The 19,672-nt window shown below is 30.5% G+C and overlaps 1 non-coding gene across 1 annotated transcript; it reads right to left on the bottom strand.

Annotated features, from left to right (window-relative positions):
* Nucleotides 1-1,313: 1,313 nt before the first annotated feature.
* Nucleotides 1,314-1,385, bottom strand: TRNAM-CAU (transfer RNA methionine (anticodon CAU)). The gene has a single exon. It is a non-coding gene; the product is annotated as a tRNA-Met (tRNA).
* Nucleotides 1,386-19,672: the final 18,287 nt, after the last annotated feature.

Genomic DNA, 19,672 nt, shown 5'->3' with positions numbered 1-19,672 from the left:
GAACTAAGACAATGCAATCTAACAAAAACAGCAGAAAACAGAGTAAGATGGAAATACTTTGTGGAAGCCGTATTCTCTCAAGAGGGGTAATGAAGAAAGAAAAAACAACTGTAGTGCGATTTACTAACTTTTAACGATCTGACAATCGCAATATTAGTCGACAATTTTTGTTTTTTCATTAACGATTATTAATTTTACATAATAAAAGTTGTTAAACTTTTTACCATAAAGTGGTCGCAACCAATTCGCACCCAGTTCAAAAGTGACACAACTCTAAATTTGAATATTTGCATAGTTTAAGCGTAAAATTTATTTTTCGGGTTTATATAATCCGACAAATTAATTTTGAGTTGTGTCACTTTTGAACTGGGTGTGCGAATTATGGGCCGATCTCCATATTTTTGGTGTTGGGTTAAAAATTTATTTTTTTGTAAAAAATATCTTGTATGGGAAAAAGACTTTTTTGCACTGACATCACTGAAAGTTGATTTCACCTCAACTCTAATATTTTAAATTTATAGACATGCTCCACCATGTTGCTACGTAATATAATATTCTAAATATTTCCCTTAAGAAACATTTAATTCGCCTACGTTTACATTTCCATTGGTAACAGAAAACTTTTCTTAAGAAAATTTTCCCCAAAAAAAAACATCTGTCATTTCGGGGAAAATCTTTTGCCATTTCCCCCCACTAAAAAAACAGTAAAGCTGAAATAAATCTCTTCAAACACTAAACGAAATATATGTATAAAGAAAACTGAATTAGGTTAAGGTATACAAAACAAATCACCGGTAGTATATTAAATGTTTTAAAACAAACCATATAAAACATGTTTCATATCCAAGGGAGGAATATTTTAAAATTTTATTTTGCTTTTTGGCTTATCCTGGCTGATTAGGGTAGACAGCGGTCAGACATTTGTTACTGTATTTCAGGCTGTCATTTGTAATGTTTTAAAAGAGGCAGATATATGAATAAAAAAGGTGGATTTTTTAGGTTGTTTTATTACATAAATTTAAATGTCAGAAAAAATGTTTCTTTTCACATTTGACATAATATTTGTTTAATTGTTTTCTGGTCTTATACAGATTTAGACAATAAGCTTTGCTGACATTATCTGGACACTTTTAAGAAATTTTGTTTACCTTTAATAGCTTGTTACTGGATAGATAAAAAAAGAAAAGAAAAATTTACAGCTACTGCTGTGAAGAGATATAAATTACTTATTTAATGTTTCAACTTAGAAATGTAAATATAAATTAAAAAATAAATAAATTTATATTAAAAAAAATAATAAAAAAAATTCCTACTAGCAGAGCAAGGTTTCGATCCTCGGACCTCTGGGTTATGGGCCCAGCACGCTTCCACTGCGCCACTCTGCTTCATATCATTTCACTGGCAAATGCTTGTTATGTCAAACTGAAACGATTGCCAAAACTATTTCGTTGTTGTTGTCAAACTAGTGGTTTCGCTCATTAGCATTCAATAGATGTATACCAGCCTCTAAAATTAAATGTGTATTATCGATATGCGTGAGGTAGGGTAGTTTTATTGCCAAATAAGATTTTGGTGTGTTAACCAAACATTAGATAAAAGAAAACCAATTGAAGTCTGATTGTTAATGCAATATTTTACAATTGCTTTCTTATTGGGAAAAGAATTAAAAGAATTAACGGATTTTACTCTTTCAGTCACTCTTTTTTGTGTATAAGTTTAAAATCAAAACAATTGCATTTTTACTTTAATCAAAGTAAGTTTAATATAAAAAGTAAGAACAAATTAATCAAATCATGAAAAAACCCCATTCCAAGTTTTTTTGTGGAGTGAAGTGGTTAGTTTGGCATTAAAAATAACTGTGATAAAAATGTTTGTTTCGTATAAATTTTTTTTAAATCGTATATTTTTGACAAAATTTTCTGATCAAACAACCAAAATATGAAAGTAATTCTGAATTCGATGATCAATAAACACTCTGTACTTTTTATAACCTACACCACCATAGTGGGGAGGGTATAATGCGTTTGTGCAGATGTTTGTAACGCCCAAAATCCGTCCGTCCGCCTGGCTGGCTGGTTGGCTGTCCATGTAAACTTTGTGCGCAGAGTACAGGTCGCAATTTTGAAGATATTTCGATAAAATTTGGTAAATTTAATTTTTTCGGCCCGAGGACCAAGCCTATTGAAACTGGCTGAAATCGGTACATTATTTCACCTAGCCCCCATACAAATGTCCTCTCGAAATTGGACTTTATCGGTCATAAATGTTTAATTTATTTAGTAACTACACAAATTTCGCCCCAAATAAGTTTTATAAAAATTTTACCAAATTTTGTTACGATCGGTCCATAATTAGTCATAGCTCCCATATAGACCCGCTTCCGAAAATCACTTTAACGTGCATAAATCTCTTAAAAATGTCGGTATATACACAGAATTCAACATAAATAACTTTTATATAGACATAAATCACTCGACTTCATTTCATGGTGATCGGTCCATAATTGGTCATAGCTCCCATATAAGGCCCACTTCCGAAAATCACTCACGAATATAAATTATTGAAATTTTGAAAAGAAAAATATTTTTGCTCATTTACTTGGTTTATTATATGGTCGGGATTGGTCGAGTTTTTTTTATTGGATAAAGTCGCGCAAGATACACGCATACAACCATTTACATGGTTGTGGTAACCATAATATGGTTAATTTACGATTCACATTATTTTATCAATCATATATATGGTTACAGTAAACAATATATGTTTGTGACAACCATTGATATGATGAAGGACTTATCATATTATGGTGCTCTCGGCTTAAGGCTTATCATAATCTGAGAACAACATATTATGATAAAATTATTCATCATAAATATGGTTGCCAGAAACATATATTTGTTTACTGTAACCATATATATGGTTGATACAATCATCTGAATCGTAAATTAACCATATTATGGTTACCACAATCATGTAAATGGTTACTGTGACTATAATATTGTTAAAAATCTTGTAACACTATTTAAATGGTTACAGTAACCATGCCCAATTATATTTTTTCTCTGCGTGTAGGATTAGATTTTAGACTTATGGTTTCTTGAGGAAACTTTCTTAGAATTTTCCGTAGATTGCGTTTAAGCTATATGATTTTTTACTTTTTGATCCTCAATACAAATCGACCCGGCCTAATGTACATATGTTTTTTTCTGACTAACTATTCGATATGGAAATGGAGTTATATAAGTAGTCACCAAATCTACTTGAAAATTATTTCTGTTAAATTTGTTTACCAATATGAATGTTTTATAATTAATCGATTAACCGTTAATCGGTTAACCGATTAATTTTGGTCAATTAACTGTTCGAATAACTCAAAATTGCCGATTTTCAAATAACAAATAAACCGATTAATTTGTGTCGGTTAACCGAAATTCCTTTTTTTTTGCACTTTAACTTATTTTTTTGTATTTATTTTTACAAATGTCAAAGTAAAATTACATATTTTTTCGAACATCCAATAACAACTGACATATTTAATTTACATGTACATATTTGTTGGATGAAAACGTGATAATTGACGAAACTGGAGGCATTACTGAAACGAGTCTTTTATCAGAACTTGTAAAAATTATTAAAAGTATTCAAAATCTAAAAAAAATCAAAAAGTTCTTAGAGGATTTTATATGCTTAAAAAAACTAAAAAAAAATTACTGAGATATTGGATATTCTTTATCATGCCTTATTTTCGATTTCTCCAACATCTACAATCAGCGAGAGAGTTTTTTCCAAGTCTAGTTTTATTAAAACTCAGGAAAATTATTTATTTTTTGGCTGAATTGTTATGTTTTGTTTATTTTTTTGTTCTTTTTATTAATAAAATACTTAAATAAATACACAAAATTCATGGTTTTATTTTCAGTTTGTAATAGGGATATATAAAGTTTTTATGTGTATTTAAGTGATTTTCGAAAATGAACTTAATATGGTGGTTATGGTCAAATAGTGCTCGATCACAAAAAATTGGTCTCGGTATTTCTCTTTGCACGAAACTTAATTGTGCTAAATTTCGAATGGCTACTGCAATTCTATGGTCATTTATATACCATATTTCGGGAAGAAATTTGTATGGGGGCTGGGAGAAATTATAGACCGATTCAAACCATTTTCAGCAGAATTTGCCCTTTTATCATACAAATAGTGATTGAAAAATTTCATGGTATTTTCTGCAATGAATTAACCCAAAGCCACAAATTATCAACATTTTTGGAGGTTGTCTTACATTTTGATATATAACCCCGGTTCAACCAATTTAATTTTGCTGATTTTCAATACTAAAGTGCTCAGAGATATTATAAATATGTTGGTACATATTTCATTAATTTCGCTTATGTATCTTGCACGTGAGAGTGTTTTACATATACAGGCAGACGAACATAGCTCAACCTGCATAGAAGTTCATAAGGATTAATGTTACACACGGAAGACAAACGGATAACAATAAATTTTTAGTGAAAATTAATTTTGTAATAACAAATAGATTTTGTAATAAACATGTAAGAATATAATAAGTTTAAAAAAAGTTCGAATGATTACCAAAAATCTATTAAAAAAAAATTAATTTTGTAATAAAAAATAAATTTTCTAAAAAATCAATTTTTTAGTAAAAAAATCAATTTTTTAGTAAAAAATTAATTTTTTAGTAAAAATTAATTTTTTTGTAAGAAAAATCAATTTTTTAGTAAAAATTAATTTTTTAGTAAAAAAATCAATTTTTAAGTAAAAAAATCTATTTTTTAGTAAAAAAATCTATTTTTTAGTAAAAAAAATCAATTTTTCAGTAAAAAAAAAATCTAGTTTTTAGTAAAAAATCTAGTTTTTAGTAAAAAAAAATCTATTTTTTAGTAAAAAATCTATTTTATAGTAAAAAATTAATAAAAAATCTCTTTTTAATAAAAGATCTTTATTTTTAATAAAAAATCTTTTTTTAATAAAAAAATCTTTTTTTTAATAAAAAATCTTTTTTAAAAAAAAAATCTTTTTTTAATAAAAAATCTTTTTTTTTAATAACATCTTTTTTTTTAATAAAATATCTTTTTTTTTTAATAAAAAATCTTTTTTTTAATCTATTTTTCAGTAAAAAAATATATTTTTCCTTTTTTTAATAAAAAAATCTTTAGTTTAATAAAAAATCTTTTTTTAATGAAAAATCAATTTTTTAGTAAAAAATCTATTAGTAATTTTTTTTTTTCAAAATTTATTTTTGTCATAAAAAATCTCTATCAAGGACTCTGTGAACGCAATAGTTTCTAATTTATGAACGCGCACAAAGTCATTCAAATTTGTTGAATGTTAGGTTAATAAAAGTTTACTTAAGCTCACTCATTGTGTGAGTGGTCGTGCAAGTGAAAAAAACAATAATAAACCAAAGTACATATGGTACATGAAAAAATGAGAAGCGCATAGTAAGCTGTCTTTGACTTGAATAACATAATAGAGATTTATTTTAAAAGGTAATGAAATCTAGCTTTCAAAAAATTTAATATTTTGAAAACTGCTTAATTATTTTTAGATGAAAATTAATAAAATCTAAAACAAATATTTTTGAGAGATGTTGGAATATTTTCAACTTTCGATAACTCATCAGCAAACTCCAATGACTTTCAATCGTTAAGTGAATTAGTTTGTTTTAATTGAACAATGTTCATTAGTGAATAATCTTAAATAACTTCCAAGATATGGGGGTTTGGAGAAACTCTAAATATATATCAGATGAATATTTCTCAATGTTACACACGGAATGACAAACTTTTGTATGCCTTCATTGTGGTGGAGGAGGATAGATATTGAACTTTATAGTGTAAATAACAGAGTTTTTTGCTTCGAAAATGACGAATTTTCTGGAAACTAAGCGTCATATACGGGAAGTTTTGTTTTACATCTTTAATTTGAAAAAAATATCGCTGTAGCACACCGATTGCTCAACAAAGCTTATGGTGAATATGCCTCATCGGTTTTAATGCGCAACGTAAGACAAAGATCTTCCAGGCTAGCCAAAAAAGTTTGAAGACCAAGAATTGGAGGCATTACTACTATAGACGTGCAAGAGTGTAACTTAAAGTATTGTCAAAACAAGTATACCATACACATAGCTGTTACTATAAGTATAAATATGAGAATGAGTATAACTAATGTTGTATGGTTTTGCTTTTGCACACACACTATACTCTTAAAAACAAAAACAGTTGTTTATTGTTTTGCGTTGAGTATGTCATGAACTTTTTTTTTTGCACACAAATAGCTGTTGTAACTACAAGTATTATAAAATATTGTAGGTGAAACAAATATACAAGTGAACTTTGGTGAGTTGATGTGTATACATATTAATACTGTTTGAATTTGTTTAATGTTTAAAAATGAACAACAGTGAAATAAAAGAAAAAATTTTATCTAATATCTACAAAATTATTGAAAAGAGAGGGCGAAGCAAGATATGGGATTGTTTTGGATATATAAGAGATGAAAATGATATTGAAATAATTAATTTTGTTGCATGCAAAATATGCAAAAATGTATACAAATACAATAAAAATTCATTATCAAATTTAAACAAGCACAAATGCTATGAGATATTAAAAAATGAAAAACAAAATGATTTGATGGAACCCACCCAAGAGGCTAAAAAAGCTTGTACCGATGTTATGACCGAATGGGTGCTTGGAGACATTCGCCCATACTCTTTAGTAAAAGATAATGGACTAAAAGCTTATTCAAAGTTAATGCTATCCCTGGGTAATAAATTTGGACCTAGTCTTAACATTGAATCTCTAATGCCACATCCAACAACAATACAAAGAAACGTTGAGAATAGTTATGTTATTCACTTTGAAAAACTTAAATCAGAAATCTCATCTATACGAAAAATTGGTTATGCCCAGACATGTGATCTATGGACCGAAAATTTTTCTAAAATATCATACCTAGCCTTAACGGCTCATTTTGTTATGGATGGTGAATGTAAAAGCAAGCTCCTAGGAGTAAAATCTATGAAAGGAATTTCGAATACAAGTAAGTAATTAATAATTATCAATTGTAATATTTTGTTTGTCAATTGAAGGTTTTTTGCCCAAATTTTTAAGTAAATACATAAATAAATAAATAAATAAATAATATGCACTAAAAACAACAGCTTTCATCTAGAACTTGCAGACTCATTTGTAGATGAAGCTAAAGTTTTGCCAAAGTTAAATTTGCAGTAAAATTTTTAGTTCCAAAATTTTTATTATATGTGGTTTATTATATTTTGATTTATTTATTAAATAGGCATCAATATAAAACATAAATTGGAGACTTTACTTAGTGAGTTCAGTTGTTCCTTAGACGATCCAACAGTTATTGTGACAGATAGAGGAAGTAATATCAAAGCAGCTTTAAAAGATCACGAAAATATCAACTGCATAAGTCACCTTCTTCACAATACAATAGAAAAATGTATTAAAACTTCAGAGCAGATTGATGAAATCGTAACAACAGCGTCCAAACTGGTTAAATTTGTTAAGAAATCTGGTTTAAATTGTGAATTAACAACATCATTGAAAAGTTTTACACCAACAAGATGGAATACAGTTTATTTTACCATACTATCTATAAAGTCTAACTTTGCTGATATTCAAAAAATACTATATGATAAAAATCTAACTGAAAAATATAACATTATAAAAGAATATCATTTAGATCAATTAATAGCAATTCTTAAACCTTTCATGGATGCCTCAAAAGAACTTGAAGGCAGTTCTTATCCAACAATTCATTTAGTTCATCCACACATTCGTAACTTAAAAACCATATGTAATACTACCAATAATGATGAACCTAGTTTTATATCAGATTTTAAAAAAAAATTACACGACACTTTAATTTCATTAGTAGACAGCAAGATCACAATTTATCACAAATTAGCAATATTTTTATTTCCGCCAGCTAATCAACTTACTCAATTTAATTTAGAAGAACAATCAGAGGTAATAACCAAGTGCAAATTTTTGATGCTTCCTTATTTAAATGACATTACTATTTTCAATCCAACCATTGAAAATTCATCAAAAATATATACATTATTTGAAAATTATGTACAGCCAATAGAGGGAGCTAATTCTAACCAGTCCATAATTGAAAATGAAATAAGTAAATATAAAAATACTAATGTACCCTTAATAAATGATTTTAATATTTTGAAATGGTGGCATGATAGAAAAAATGAATTTCCAATGTTATACAAACTAAGCTGCCGAATATTCGCTATACCAGCATCTAGCGCCCCTTCAGAAAGGATATTTTCAATTGCACGGGCACTAATAACAGATAAACGATCAAAACTCGGATCTAATGGAAAATCATTTAATGAAATTTTATTCGTGAATGTAAATTCGAAAAATTAATAGTTAGCTATTGTAAAATTCAAATCCAAAAAAATAATTGTCTATTATATCTAAGTATGTTCTTACTTACATAGATGTATATGGATATACATATATGTATTTATTTATTTTAATTAAATTTTTATTTTGTTTGTCCTTCAAGGATTGAAGTTTTTTTGTTATATTATACCTAGTATACTTAAGTTTAAAAGACTGAATTATTTTTGTTACCTGAAAAATCGTGAATTAATAAAACTATTGATATAAAATCATTGTTTATACATATTTATTTTTATTTGAAATTTCCTATTATCCCTTCCAAATATAGAGGAACATGCAGTAAAAATTTCAAGAGAATCGGTCCAGTGGTTTAGGTTCCTATAATTCACAAACAAATAAAGAAACAGACATACATACTTATTTGTTGGTACAATTTCTATAAATCATACACACGAGTTTTTATTTGCATCATACAATAAGTTACTTATTGTATTCCATCTTTATCTACTAGTATTTGCTTGTGCGAAACATAGGAAAACAAATATGTTACTCTCATTCTCTTTTTAACCACTCATACAATAACTGCTACAAATAATAACAATACCAACTTATAACAGAAACACTAAAACACTCATCAATACTCACTCACTTTAGTAAACACACAGAAACTGGTACAAACAGTTGTAACTGTGCACGTCTTTAATTACTACATGAATATTATTGTCAAACTCAACAAGAGCTTGAAAAATTATTGGGAGCTACTCCAGCAGCACGATTCATCCAAAAGCAGGGACATTTGTTATCATGGGAATATAAGCCGAGAGACCCATAAATACGATTTTACATGTCCGAAATGATGCTTGACCGTATGTGAAGCCCTGCCAACCAGCTGAATCGAAACCATAGCCAAAGAAATCCATGGCGCTAAGGCAATTCTCCGTTCTTGGTGGGAGCAAAAGGGTCCTATCTTTTATGAGCTGCTAAAATCTGACCAGACTATCATAGGGCACTGATTCGTTTGAAGCGACCAATGGCCGAAAAAGTCCAGAATGTGCAGCCAGACATGGAACCATAATATTCCATCATGACAACGCTCTGACCAGACCATAACATGAAACAGAATGCTCTTTCTGGGATTCGCTTCACTTTGGAACAGAGTATCCCTAGTCTTGACCTCAAAAGATGAGCAGGTCTTTCGCCTCGGAATCCAGAAAGATGGTAGATGTCATAGCTAACAATGACCAATAGTTTAAATAAATTTATATTGTACAAATGTTTACAAAATAAATGCTAGAAATTAAATAAAATCGCCAATAATTTGTATGAAATCTCATAATTATCCATTTTGAATGATTTAAGCTTCCTACGATTGGTTTAAAAGGACGAACATTTTATATTTTTTTGTCCTGTTCTCTTTTTTAGTTATGAAAAGCCTTATACAAAACGTTCTAATAATTTTCAGCTCTTTAGATCAACAAAAATACAGTGATTTTATTTATTGGGATAAGAACAGTAAGCATTTGTTGTTTTATAAGATCGAAAATGTTACCCAAGAAATAATCTTGTTTATGAAGATTAAATTTAAATTTATCAATTAACTTTATGTAAATTGCGTTTGTACTTAGCTATCGAAACTTATTTTACAATTTAATGAAAACTAATTCATTGTTACATCCAAATGTTTTGTAAAATCAAAATAAGAAATACAGGCTAATTATTTGGTTTGCTAAGACAGTAAACCAAACCAGACAGAATCTTTTGTTTTTACAGGAACAGTCTCAATTAGCATTCCCGCCTTAAAACTTAAAACCATTGAAGTCACCATGATTGATGGGTATCACTTAAAATTTCACTTTTAGCATTATTTAATACAAACTTTAATATCTCTATTCATTGACAAGTATGTAAAGTTAAGCATTTTGATAAATATAATTGAAACTGAAAAACCTGAAAGATTTCAACTTTGGCAATTTCATAAATCGGATATTAAACTGTCAAAAAAAGAACTTTGATTAACATATAAACACACGCACACATACGCATATCCTATGGCCCGGCCAGAATTAATGATCTTAGGCAACGGACCATAATTAATACATTGACCGTTAATAATTATTCTGACAACATCAAAAGAACACACAGCGTACGAATATAAATTATTTTCCAAAAAACACATCGCCCAAAAATATTCATAATAACAAAGAATAATGAAGAGGTGAATTCGTAACGAAGTGAAAGCACCTTTTAGAAGAAAAATTTCTATATAATTTTGGCCAATAAGATGAAAAGGGGTCAAAGGGATGAAGATTATATATATTATAAAGCAATTTGTTGATTCCAAATCTAAAGTTATGACCCCTATATCTGGATATTAAAATGGAAATTATCTTTGTGTTGAAATTGGACCCGATTATGATCCTCAGTAGAGTTTGGACCTTTAACATAATGTAGGTATGTTAGTAATCCAAAATTCAACAAACCCCCTGATCAGCTAAACATGCTGATCTTACCAACGTGGAGGGTATGGAGCAGGAGAAAGAATATGGAATATGCAAATCAAAAGGCATTAATAACACACATTTGGAAATTTGTTTTTGCTTTTCTTATTTCAGTGATAATTTTTCATATGTGCCGTACAAAAATATTCATACATTTATGCATGTGACAAACTTTTGTGAGGCGGTATTTGTATTTGACTGTGGTCCAGGGGATAAACGAAACAGAAAATGTGATGACAGTTTAAATTGAAAACGACAGACGACATATAGCTACAACATACAAACACACAGCAGACCAACCAACCACTAAGAGCCATAAACTTAACTATAAAGTGAATATTGAAAAAATAATTTTGGATTTTTTGACATTCACAATATTGTGGACAACATGAATTTTTTTTTTTGATTTTTTTGGTATTTTCAAGCAAATCATCATCATCAACGCCATCATCATGCATAAAAGGGAAACGAAGCGACACAGAGGCGTATGAGTGTGCCAGCAAACAAGCAAAGTAGGATGAAGATGATGGAGATGATAGGCAAAAGAGGAAGAGTAAGAGGCAAAGATTTAGACGACCACTTTAAACACACTCTCATGCATACACAGCGACTCAGCCAGAGACAAAAAGACATTAATAACAAATGACAACTGAATAATTTTAAAAATTGCGTATGTCATATTTCAAGCGTTAAATATCAACAATCAACAATTTTAATAGCAAACAACAAATGTCAAATAAGAGACAATCACGAGTATGACAAAAAAAAATTAACAAAACCATCACCACCAAAAGCAACACAAAACAGATGAGGGCAAACGAAAAATGATTTTAGTTTTCAGAGATTTTACGCATGTCGTAAATGAACACATTTGCCCAAAAGTAAACAGAACAGAACCGCAAATAAAAATGTACAGAAATTTTACCACGGTGTATGTGAGTAAGTGTACAACGACACAATCATAAAATAGCAGAGGAAAGCGATGGCTTTGCACTGTGATGTTGATATTAAAGGCACTGATGTGCGAGATATTTATCTTTATAAATAGTGACAACAGAGAAATACGGCAGCATGGACGGCATTAAGTAACTATTGTACAAATTTATTGCACAATGGGGTATGTTTAGATCAGTTTTTAGGCTCCCTGATATTAAGGAAGCTATTCTCAAGTGCAAATTGGCAAAGGCAAAAGCAAAGAGCAAAGGCTTAAAATTCTTAAGCTTTTTGCTCGAAAAACTTGCCCTGACTTATTGTCTCCCTATTTGTAAGTATTTGTGATAATAATTTATCTCTTATGACGAGTGTTAAAATAACACTAGTTTACAAATCAAACATTTTTGTTTGTTCATGGAATGAAACTTATATTTTTGAGAAGAGCTAGGGACGATAGCTAATTGACCATTTTTTGTTTCCCACCTATATGTCAAAAATTTGACATATAGGTGGGATACTGTAGTGTACCGAATTTTATTAATTAGGTATTTACATCGTTTTTGGGTCCTCAACACTCTGGTGAAGCTACTAGATACTTTCAGAGTTGTATTTTTTGACAAATTCCAAAAAAAAAAAAAAACGGGAAAAAAATAAATACTGTTTAAAAGTACATCTTTTTGTAAATAAACGTCTTATAGAAAGTGTAAAATAAACCCAGACCATTTTTGTTTTATTTGCGCAAAAATTATTCAGTTATGTCGTGGTTTTCCTATAACACAAACATTGCAAAATGCTTATTTACATAATTTTGGATTCCCCGTGTCAAATCAGTATAAAAAGTGGGTTCCTCATTCGATTTGCACAAATTGTAGTGAACCTAAAACCAGGTAAAATGAACATTAAAAATGTCAGTTTGGTTGACCCACAAAAAATAGTTTTGCCGCCACTCCACATTAAATTAGGTTTAATGAAAAATTTTGTAAAAGCTTTAGATAAGACAAGTCTTTCTGAGGCTAAATTAAAAGAAGGGATACTTATGGGAACCCAAATAAGAAAAGTTTTGATGATACCAAATTTGAGTGTATATTAACCGATGTTGAAAAAGCAGCATGGAATTCTTTTAAACTTGTTGTTCAAGAATTTTTGGGGAATAGGAAAAGTCAAAATTACAAATTATTACATAATTTTGAACAGATGGGTGAAATATGTCCCTCAAAATTCACTTTTTACATTCTCATGTGGATTTTTTCCCGGAAAACCTCGGACACATGAGTGACGAACATAGAGAGCGTTTCCATCAAGATTGGAAGTTTGTCGAGAGGAATTATCAAGGTTTTTGGGATAAAAAGAGGACTAAAACACTTCACTTTTAATTTTTTTGTTTCGTTTCTAATAAATATCTCAAAAGTTTGACGTCCAGATTTTTTTTAAATATTTTTTCCGAAGTTAGAAGACTTTAATATACAAATCCCCATGTGTTTCAATTCAGGAGCAAAAACCTTGTAAACTAATGTAATGAGTTAACATAACAAAGAGAGATAGAGAGAATTTTGAAATAATATTTGTATTCATAGAAACTTTATTTGGATTAGCAGTTTTAATTTTACGTATTTATTTAAAAAACGGTTATTATTATTTTGGATTCATGCACTACGAACCATAGGATATTATGTGCAGCCCAAAGCTTCATCATAACAGATTCGCGGTAAGTATGAACCCAATTATCCTGTTTCCCATTAAGGACCTTCCGGACCATTTAGCTATGCACATGCCAACATTGGACAGTCAAAAAGCACATACTCAGAGGTTTCATCATGCATCACGCTTTTAATCAACATTATCTAAGGTAAATGGTGGAAACTAAGACCACAGTTTCCAGTAAATAATTCAGTTAGTAGTGCTAAATCGACCTTCTGAGCAATATTAACTATTGGGATCTTCGTTCGGAAAGAGTAATGAACTTTCTTAGCCCAAGTAAGTACCCCAATGCCGTCCAAAAACTGAATCAACCCATGTTACCCTGAATAACTAGACAATAGTTTGCTGTACTATAAATCTGAGGGTTGCGGATGCGATTCCGCCAGATACTCTCGGTATATCTGCACCAAAAATTATGTAGTTTATCCGTTCGGGATGCCAAAGCACCTCTATTAGACAAACAATCGGTTCGTTCGATCCCAGCCCACCACAATGTCAGTTAATTGTGAGCAGGGAGTTCATTCAATGATGCAATTTAGTCAATGACTGAGATAAGGCACTAAGCTCCGCCAGGCTATCCGACATAATGTAAATCCCTATATTATCCAATCTCCAGATCGGTATTTTCATGCCACTTTGTCTGATGTAACTACTGATCCATTTCAAGTATAATAACCTTAAAATTCCTATGCAACTCCAAAGATAAATCACTCCTTTCAGTCATATTTAAACTCATCAAGTGTCGGAACAGGCGCTTTGATATTTAATATCAGATGATTTGTGAAAATGAAAAGGAATCAAACTTGAAAAAGAAAATCTCTATACAAAGGTTCTTAGGTTCAGGATTCACTCGAATTCTGCATTCTGTGACTTCAAAATCGGACTTAATTACCATTAGCTACTGATTCACCTAGAAATAATATAGAAAATTGGTAAAGATTAATTATCATCTAACTAAAGTAGTAAATGATAATAACTTTGAAGTTATTCACATGACAAAAACTCGATAGCCCTTTCTTCCGTTCATGAAAGTGTTTGTTTTTTTACTGACTGAAATTGAGTTCACATTACAAAGAAGCTATTGAAAAAGTTCTTACTGTATGGCCATGTTTTAAAAAATAAATTAAACCAAGAAGTTTTTTAACTCCTATTTATACTAAAGCTGGTTAGGCTTGCTACTGGAAGCCAAAGGACTTAAGACGAAAGAAACGCTCAGTACACCTACCTCAAGAGTAAGTCCGTTGAGAGTGCGCTACATGTGGTTGTGGGTTGCCTTGAGCACTGCTTAGAGCATAGAGATATACTTTATCTGCGTTTTTGGATATAGATTGAGCCTTTAATAATATTAAGATAGAGGCAATAAGAGAGTCGTTAGTTCAACTTGGGGTTAAGGACTTCTTGGTGAGTTGGGTACTTTCGATGCTTGGTAGCTGGAATATGAACTCAAACCTTGGGTATGATAGGATTAGAAGACGGGTTACCAGTGGTATACTGCAAGGTGGAGTATTTTCTCCCCTGCTACGCAGAATACGTTGTAATTCTGATCAGCGAATTCTGATTAGCGAAATCATGTGATTCTGATTAGCGAAATCATGTAGGCGGCGCTAGGGACTGGATGTAAACCCAACGAAAATGGAGTTAGTACTCTTTACCAGGGAATATAGGGTATAAAGTTTTAATTTTCTGGAAATATACGGCATTGAGTTGACTTTAACAGAGGGAGCCAAGTATTTAGGGACCTTCCTTGATAACAAATTATCTACTTCAGGCTCAGAAATACCGTATGATTACAAGCAGACAATTTATTTGCTCTTGCATCCTTCCTCGCTTATCTATATATTTCTGAAATGAAAGATTCCCAAAGAGGTACACTAAGGTTTCTACTGTGAAACATTAAATTAGAATAATATATTGTTTATGGATCCTTTTAACAAATCTGTACTTTCCCGTCAATCTATCAAGTGCAGATTTAGGCCACTCTCACTGGGCATTTGAAAAGGACTTGAAGTTTTTTATGATTTCGGAAAGCAGACTTGTGGACTAACCTTCTTATAAAGTAAGGCCAAGTGTTGTCATGATCTGCATTACATTTTGGAACTTATTTTGTTATGTGTCCATCATCTACTCACAATAAATTTAAGTATGTAAATGGTTGTCATTTTGGGATCTGGAAAGGGAGTACTTTCATAAGCCGGATCTTAGAGACAGGATTTGTTCTCGGCTGGAATCGGAATTCGCTTGTCATTGCTAAAAATTATCTGGGCCTCGGTAAGCTACACTGTTTATTACAATTTCCAATGGTAAATCTGAAAGATCGATATTAGAGTACTTAAGAGAATATGCGGCCATTGTGGTATTAGATAACATCAATTTCTTTTTGGAAATAATGTTTGGGATATGTTGAGATATACAATGAGACCTCTAAGCACGTACTTTGTGAAAGCCTTATACTATAATCATGTTGAGCAAGTATCTTGAAGAGATTTAAGAGATACGGTAGTAGTTTTTGATCTCACACGAATCTGGGGGTCACAGTGTATGATACTTCTCTAATATCAATGATAACTTCATTCTCTTGTAAAGTTAAGACTCCTTCTCGCCAATAATAAAACTCAACAATATTAAAATCTCATCAGCTAGTCGCTCAACACCCAATTACTGTACATATTAAGCAAGCAAACCTCAAATAAACTTACATTGATCAACTCATAAGTCCCTCTTTAAAGTTTAATCTCCATAAATCCATTATATACTTCGATCCTCGTCAGAAAACTAAGTTGAAGAATAAAGATCATTTGACCTTATATTAAATAAGTGTGAAAACATATTGAGATACAAACGATGTTTAAAAATTATATGAACTTACTACAGTAGTCAAACTCTGAAAACTTCAATCAAATCGGATAATGCTTGGTCTGTAAATATCCAAACGATTTTTATGGATTAAGTAATAATATTACGAATTTAAAATCAACAACAGACTATCGAAACATCGAGTATAGAGCGGAAATGTGTCAATGAAAACGATTGTGGTTGGATGCTATATGCAAAAATCAAATCAAAATTAAATGTAAGATAAGGGGACCAAATAATTCTTCCTGTCAAATTTGTTTGATGTACTATCACATTCGTTCCTTTAAGATCCTTAAATCCAAATTTATTTTTTTCACAAATTCTAAACCCATTGTGCACACTTTATTGAAACATAAATAACACAAATCATCGAAGAAGTGACCAAAACATTAGGGTGGTAAAGAGAAAAATACAAAACAGCATACAAACGAATACAACTATGATTCTGAGAATGAATGCTTAATGTTAATGTGGCTGCTGTCTTTGTTGGCTTTTTGTATCTAGATAGTCTTGTTCATGCTGATGTTGTTGTTGTTAGTGTTGCTGTCGCTGCTGATGAAGATGAAAAATCTACAACACATTGAGTGAGGACGCAACAACGCATAAATTAAATTTAATGTGACATTTTTACAAAATGCTCATTTCTCACATTTCATTTATTGTATGAATGAATGGATGAATAAAAAAAAAGAAACGAAATAAATGTTGCCAATGTAGTTCTTGTTGTTGCTATTGGAGTAAACTGAGTTCAAATATACATATGAGGCAGGCATATTCTGGTATATTTGTGTGTATGAATGGATGAATAAATGAGAGAACAAAAAAAAAAATATTCATGCATCACTGATAAAATGAAATGAATGTCGAAAAATAAAAACCCATAAGAAATATTTTGCCTTAAATTAGCCTCAATTAAATGTTAATGCATTTTGACATTTTTCCCTGTTAAGATATACATTTTTCATTTATGCCTCTAGTACATATTGATGTTGCATTACATTACATATCTGATGCAAGTAGTATGGCATAAGTATCTGTGTGTGTGTGTGAACATTACATTGACTTTGAATTCTTCCAGTTCTTAATATGGATGATGTTGTTTGATCATGTTGACAAGTTAACAACAGAGTTTCACATTTCTCATTATTTATGCTGAACTCTTGTAGTTCACTGTGACGTCGATGTCATTGTCGTCATCATCCACATCCACATCGCTGTTGTAGCTGTCTTCTTTGTCATCATCAACATCATTTTATTGTATTTGTCATTTACTTTTGGTTGATGATAAACAGATTGTCATTTTGTCAGCATAGTTTTATAAGATAGACATGCACTATTTTCGTTCGATTGTGTATTCTCTAGTTTTATACGCGATTAGTCATCGCCGCAGTGAGAATTCAAATGAAGGTAATCAATTGTGGTTAATTAAGATGGACAGTTCATGTGTAAGTTGCAACAATGTGATAATGATTGGAATCAGATAAGAAAGTTGTTGTCTATCTTATCGTCAGACAGATTTAACTGGCTTAATTCACAGTTGTCATAAAATAAGTAAATACTTGAGAGATTAAGATAACTGATTTAGATGTTCAAGTTTTGACATAATTATATACTTGATTATCAAACTAAAATAGTTTTTCGTGTAGAAAAAAATAGTGTGAAAATTATATTTGAAACAAAAACAAATCTTTTAGAATGTAAATAAAAACTTAATTTTTTAATCTTATCCTTTAACTTAGGTGATACATTTTACACCCTCTCTACATTTTTTAATTTTTATCAAAAAGACTTTGTAATAATGTGATTGGTCCATAATTATACATAGCTCCCATATAATGCCTGATTCTGAAAATCGTTGTAATGAGCATAAATCTCTCACAAATGTTGATATACACATAAAATTCAACAAAAATAATCGGTCCATAAATCATTCACGAAAATAAATTACTGAAATTTTAAAAGAAAAATATATTTGCTCATTTATTTATTGTAGGGTATTATACTTTCTTACTTGTTTACATTGAAATCAATGAAAAATTCACCTTGTGACTTAAGCTCCATTCTATATACTAATCCAGCAGTAGAAATGTTGAGATCGTGATTAATCGATGACCTCAGACCCAACCTAATAATAGACAAAACATCTGACCAACTTTAGAGTTCGATGCCAACGTTCGGCTTGTGCATTAGCCTGTGGATGATAGGATGTAGTATGTGTCACGCAAGTTCGTAAAAGTTTAGAAAACTCTCTTAACAGTAATGACTCAAATTGAAGTAGTTGGTCAGTAATAATTTGTATAGGTACTCCCAATCTCGATATACATCCACTTAAAAAAGCTTTTGCCACAGATTTAGCAGTGATATAACTCAATGATATCCCCTCTGGCCAGCGAGTAAATCTGTCAATGCATCTATATCAGGGATTGCCAAAACTAAAACTGTCAAACATAATGTCAAACACTTAAAATAAGAACAAAATAAAGAATGTTTCGATTTAGAATTTTTGCCAAGATATAACCAATTTATTAAATGAATGTAATTTAAATTTTAAGGATATAAAATAATATACATTATACGGCCGAAATTCTTTCAAATTTTTTATTTATTTCTGACTTTGTTGTTTTGTGTTCAATTGTAATTGAAAGGCGTGTGTTTGCTATGCTTCGTCCAAAAACCAACCGACAACAATGCTTAATGAATTTCTGAAAAAAATTAGACATTTGTTATGGTTTTTAAAGAGAATAAGAATATGTGTGTTGTTCGTCCGCACAATTGTGCTATGAAATGGCAATCCCTGATCTATATTCACCTGAAAGGGGAAGTGGTCCAATTAAGTCTATACTGATGATTTTGAAACTTTCATTAGGAGCTGAAAATTCTCCAATGGGGCTTTTTGTGTGACGTTGATCTTTACATTGTTGACATTTGATGTACGATTTTGTCCAAGTTGAAATATCATTCTTCATATTGGGTCAAACAAATCTGGTAGAAATGGTTATGAACTGGGATGAAAAACGTTGAGTAACATATCCAATCCTTTTCGTCGAAGTATCACAAATAATTTTACAGGGAGAATTTGGCATTTGAAGTGCCAAGTGGATTCCAGTTCGGCATCTTTCATCTGATCTTCAGCAAGAAGTGCATAATCTAGAGCTGATAGCATTGAAATAATATCTAAATGCGATAATGCATCAGCAGTTGTAATATCTTTTCCGGACACTTGACGAATATCTACGGTATATTGCCCAATATCAAGATGTCACAGTTGACGACTAG

Source organism: Calliphora vicina, chromosome 2 (assembly GCF_958450345.1).
Source record: "Calliphora vicina chromosome 2, idCalVici1.1, whole genome shotgun sequence".
Taxonomy (NCBI): Eukaryota; Metazoa; Arthropoda; class Insecta; order Diptera; family Calliphoridae; genus Calliphora; species Calliphora vicina.
Note: the sequence above shows the minus strand (reverse complement) of the source record. Positions and strands in the feature narration are given on the sequence as shown.